Genomic DNA, 6,000 nt, shown 5'->3' on the forward strand with positions numbered 1-6,000 from the left:
ACAGCAGCACATTCCTGCTGACGCGGAGCATGTCATATTGCCTCAGGAAGTTCTCTCTGCCGTGCACTCACAGTCCCGTGTGCCAGCACACTGTACCGAAACACTCCACCTCAAGCTCCTTATGTTCCGGAACAACTGACTGTTCCGGTCTGCCCAACCCTATTGCAGATACCGTGCAAGTTGGCCGTTCGTTTAGGGGCGCGCAGTTGTGAGCTTGCATCCGGGAGATAGTAGGTTCGAACCCCACTGTTGGCAGCCCCGAAGATGGCTTTCCGTGGTTTCCTCTTTTCACACCAGGCATATGCTGAGGGCTGTACCTAAATTAAGGCCACGGTTGCTTCCTTCCTAGGCTTTTCCTATCCCATCGTCGCCATAAGACCTATCTGTGTCGGTGCGACGTAAAGCAAATTGTAAAAAATAAAGTGTTATACCACTAAGTCATTAACGTATTGTAAAGAAATTTGTTGTGGGTATGTGATTCCTATGCCAAATAGGTGATCTGACTACAATTTCACTGTTATGCGAGCATATTTGCAGTAACGCCGTACTCTTTCAGGAAGACTGAAGACGACGTACACAGCGAAATTACAGCAACCTCTGATTTGAGAATGGTTACAAGATTGGCATGAGACACACGGAGCATCAAACAGAGTAATAGCCCAGAGAGTTGACTGTAGTGCAATGACTGCAGAGCGAGTGGTGAGGGCTCAGAAGAATACTGTAGTAAGGTGGTCAGGAACAGGTCCTGCTAGAAAAACTACAGGAAGAGAAAATCGTCGAATTGTGCGGATGGCTCTGGTCATTAGGCTAATGGCAACAATTGAAATCCCAACATCAGTTACATGCATAGTATCGCTACGAACCATCGGAAATAGGTTGCTTAAATCTGTGCTGACAATGAAATCAGGACTTCCCATGTGGCGTGTACCTTTGACGCCAATACCACAAATAACAGAGACTTGCAATGCCCAGAGCCAAAGGATCTGGTCTAATGAATGACATTATGTGGTGTTTAATCACGAAGCTCACTTCTGTCTTGGACTGTCAGATCGACGACATGTCCGTAGGGGAACCGGTGATAGGGCAAATCCGTATTTGATTCTTGAGAGGCTTACTTCTCCAACCCATAAGATTATGGTATGATGAGCTATTACATATGACTGATTTGGTTTTTCAGTGGGAAAATTACTACACGCCAGTATGTGGAAAGAGTAGCACACCGTTTTGACATACTCTTTATGGCCACCATACCAAACGGCATGTTCCAGCCTTGTAATGCAAGAGAACACGCTACAATCGGAGCAGAGAAGCTTTAAGGAATACACGGATCCTAGATTGGCCTGTCCGTTTCTCTGAGTTGTCTCCCATAGAGCATGTTTGAAATGCCATGGGAAGGCATTTGTTGTAATACCAGCCTCCAGCCACAAATCTTCAGAAATTGACAAAACGCGCATAAGGCGTGGAGAGAAATTCCCTCAAGATGACATTCGAAGGTGTTTGATTCAGTGCCCTCACGATTACGAGACGAGTGTCTATGCATGCTTGATATGATCACACCTCTTATTAAATTTGCCGTTATATTGGATGGATTATTTCTGAAAGAGGCGAACTTTGAATCATTGAATACGTGTTGCTTGTTAGTTAATAATCTCCATAAAATTTGGCATTTATAAGAGAAGTGCTTCACGGTGTAACAGTTTCTATTTCGCTAGTGTATATTCGAAGGTTTTAATTTCTCCTTTACAAATTCGTGCTCTCAATAGTTGCATCTACACACATTAAAAAATGTTTTGCATCAGCCGTGTGTGTCATTTAACTTTGTTGCTATCTTAGCCTGTTCTATGCAGACCGGAAAGACGACCCTTGGGATGTGTGTTAACATACGTACACCAACCCGCAGACAGAACGCTATGTTCAGATGGGAGACAGTATTTCGGTTGAAGTTGAAGCATTAGTACAGAAGCAGTAGAAGTGTGTTCTAAGCAGTGTAGTGAGCGTCTAGGATGGCACGACGTGCATTGTAGACATGTGATAGTGTACATGCGAGCACAGAAATGGTGTCCCGGTATAAATAAAGCATGGTATAGCCCCACCTCCACGCTTAAAGCATTGCTGCAGGTAGACAGCCCGCTACAAGACTGTTGTGATTGAAATGGGCACAGTGGTGGATGTATATCAATACACACACTGTACCTTTAGCACTACCCGTTCACTCCCTCCCCTCTTTTTCGGTACTGGAGTGGCCTTGGACACTACCCCTTCACTCCCTCACCTCCTTTCAGTACTGGAGTGGGGCAGTGTTGATTGTTTACGTCGGGACACCATTTCTGTGCTTGCATGTACGCGTAATCACATTATGTCAAGGAGGATGGTCAGCAAGGGGAGTTGCTCGACGTGTGGGCCGAAAAGTTGAACAACAGAGGAAAAAGCATAGATCCTTGAGGGAGACCTTTGTTCAGTGTTCTAGGTTTGCTGAGCGTGTTCTTCATCACCACCTAAAGTACCCTGTTCGAAAGCACGTTGTTTATCAATCAAGCCTACATTTTGACACGTTTAAAAATATGTATCTCTCCTGACCGTATCATATGCAACCGTTAGGTCTACAAACACAGCTCCACTTTACAATTTCTTCTCAAATCCTGCTTCATTGTGCGTTGTCAAAGCAAGGACTTGTACTTCATAACTTCCACGAGGTCTGAAACGTGCCTGTTCAACTGATTAACTGCTGAGAACAAAGGGCTGGTCCTATTATAAATTAACCGTTTCAGAAGTTTGAACCTTACGCTGAGTAACGCAATTGGCAGTAGCTCTCTGCATGGTCAGTTGATTTTCTAGGTTTCAGTATGGCAAGGCTCTAGTGTTTATAATTCATGTAGAATTTAATTACTACAAAATATAATTGTATTGAATAGGTGGACACAGTAATTTTATTCAAGAAAGAATTTTACTTAATTTCCCTGCAGTCAAGATGTTTGAAAAGAACTGTAATAGCCATTTCCTTGTTCTTTTACCAAGGTATGTGCGCAAGGGTCTCTTAACTTGAGTGCGTGCGTTGGTGACCACGGGGCCCTTAGCTGAATCCTCGCATTGCTTCCACTTGTGACTTTCATCCATTCCACTTCAGTCAAAACAAAGGCTTAGGGTCTCCTGAAAAGGTTTGGGAACCAAGTCATTGCTTTCATGTCAAAAGTTAAGCCAGACAAACACCACAAGCGATTGATTAAGCAAGAACTGGTAAACGCTTGTTCTTTTCCGACCCGGATGGTATTAGGTTTCGAGGCCTAGAGAGTCTTTCATTTGCACGTCCTTCGCGGCCCTTGTCTTTCTTTGTATTCAAAAAACTTTCTTCAGTTCATCCTAACTATTACTGGGGTCGCTGGAGACACCCAAAGACATGTAGGTTTTGGCCAGGGGTTTATGGTTAGATGCCCTTCCTGTTGCCTCGCGATTTTTGAGACCATGATTTAAAGCTCATCGTTAAGGATGGAAAGCCAGCAGCTAACTCCTGTAACTAATCACACCTCCAAATGAAAGAAATTCTATATGTATGAGGTCAAATTCAGGAGCTTGACTATTTTTAATCAATTCCAGGGCTGTAATGAGTTCCCCTTCATTAAAGGGAGCGGAAATACTGGATTCTGTACAATTTTTGTATTTTCATTTGGGATAGTTTTTACTTTTGATATGAGAGCAATGACGTGGTTCCCAAAATGTTTCGGGAGACTCCAAGCCCTTCTTTTTGTCCGCTTGAAGTTCATAGACTTCATGGTTTCAATGCGTTTCCAGGACGATAGGTCCACGAACAAATTGTCCATCTGAGAGGCATGTTTTACTGACAAATTTTATCCTGAAAGGTCGCCATTGAAGCGACAGTTTTAATAATTAGTTTTTTAATAGTTTAAAACTCATCCGCAATTTCCAATTTAATCCCGTCGTTCCCAAACGGGAAGGTGTAGAATTATTCTTTCTTTGCTCTTACACGGTTGGCTCGCGAGAATTTTTCATTGTGGTGTATTTTAACGTTGGTAGTTCTTAACAGACTGATGTATTCGCTTTTCCACCACAGCACATTGTTCAATTTATCGTTCAGAAAGGAATAATTTTTCCGGTCATCATGCCCTACCGTAAAAGGTAGGCTGTAACTTTTACACATTGTGGTGTAACTTCTCTATTTCTACAAATTATTGTAGTGAATGAGTTACAAAATTCCGTATAAGTGCAATTTTTCAGTTTTGTTCACTCTGATTTATTAAAATTAGTTTGAATTGGCGGTTCCCATTTGGAAATTACGGATATCAATGGGGAGGTGTAATGTCTGTAGCATATTTTCCTTTTCAGGTTCAGTTTGTACGAAGTAGCACAGATTTTGGCAGAGGCTGATGGTAGTTTAGAAGGTACAATAACTCTTTTACCGTTTGGTGGGTTTAATTAGAATAAGGGCAGTAGTGATAAGGATGACGATAGTTCGGATTGCCTTTCCGGTAAGCAGTCATTATCTCAGGCGGATGGATCAGTGAAAAACGTCACCGGGGAACGAGTATTAGTCACAGAATTAGCCCACATAAGTATATCAGGTGAAGTCAGTATTTGTACCTCAACAATGTCTGTGAATTGTGTTTGTACTTCATCTCCTATCAGTACTGCTTCATCTGCTTTGATTTTCTAACAAAGAGCTACAACAAAGAAGTCGTCAGCAAAGAGGAAAACATCGGACTGGGTGAAGGAAGATTTTCCAGTGCACCAGGATCAGGAGTATCAGCATCCTAAGAGGTTCCAAGAGAGCAGTGGTGAACCAGTAGAGCTTATTGAACTATTTTATGATGGTGATGGTGAAGTCATGTATATGATTCATGACACTTTTTTGTTTTAGGTGAGCAAAACCGACATTTGAAATCTGAAGAGGTTAGTATTGTCTTGTCAGTATTTCAGGCTAGTGGAATGAAAATGAATTATTTGCATATTAGTGATGGTAATGACCTTGGCAAGCTTGCTCAGGGTTGGCAGACGTCCCGGATTTTACTGGGCAATACCGTATTCGTGCTAAATGTCCCGCGTCTCCCGGACAGTTCCTATCCGGGACGGCAGTTATCGCGTATATTGAACATCGAGAGAAATATGCCAGAGTTTCTGTCTATGATGTCGACATAATAATCAATTTATCGTTCAGAAACTTTTACAACTTCCAGAATTCGAGCCCTTTGATTTCCTCGATCGCACATCTGTCCGGTATTTGATTTCTGGTATTTGGCAACCCTAGCTGCTTAAGTTTCCCAATTATGGAAATTCTTGAATTAAAAAATGGCTGTAGTGTTTTCCCGGAGAAACGAGCCACACATACCGGTTCGATCCCGTTGTTCTCCAATGCGAACACTCTTAATTTTTGGCATAAATGTATCTGCAGTGACGATATTTCTTAGTCGTGTGTTTGGATGCCGAATGGAAGAAATCAACAAAAATATTTTGAGTTTAAATGTATTAACTTTGTCCTTAATCCAAATTATAATGTAATCTGTTGGAAAGATATTTAATCTTAAATAAATATACATTTTAATATTTACATTGTCCGCCTCCGTAGCTTAACGGTTAGTGTTATTAGCTGCCCTCCTCGGGGGCCCGGGTTCGATTCCCGGTACTGTCAGAAATGTAAGAATGGCAGGAGGGCTGGTATGTAGTTGAAATGGTACATGCAGCTCACCTCCAATGGGGGTGTGTCTGAAAAGAGCTGCACCACCTCGGGATGAGGACACGAGTTTGGATTTTTTGCATTATTTACATTGACATAAAGTTAAGGTATTTCAGTAGCTTTAGCGGGTTGCACGTGGATTATAAGTATGGACACATATACTTGTAGACATTATACCCGTGGACGAAAGTGGGCGTAAGCACTGTGGACTCGTCAGTCTGTTCCTTCTTGCTTCGTGTGAATTATGTCGGAGGGCATCAGTTATTCTTCGGAGCCATTTTCTTGTTCATTGTAAAGTTTTCACATTCCATAATATT

The sequence above is a fragment of the Anabrus simplex genome, chromosome 4, assembly GCF_040414725.1.
Source record: "Anabrus simplex isolate iqAnaSimp1 chromosome 4, ASM4041472v1, whole genome shotgun sequence".
NCBI classification, from domain to species: domain Eukaryota; kingdom Metazoa; phylum Arthropoda; class Insecta; order Orthoptera; family Tettigoniidae; genus Anabrus; species Anabrus simplex.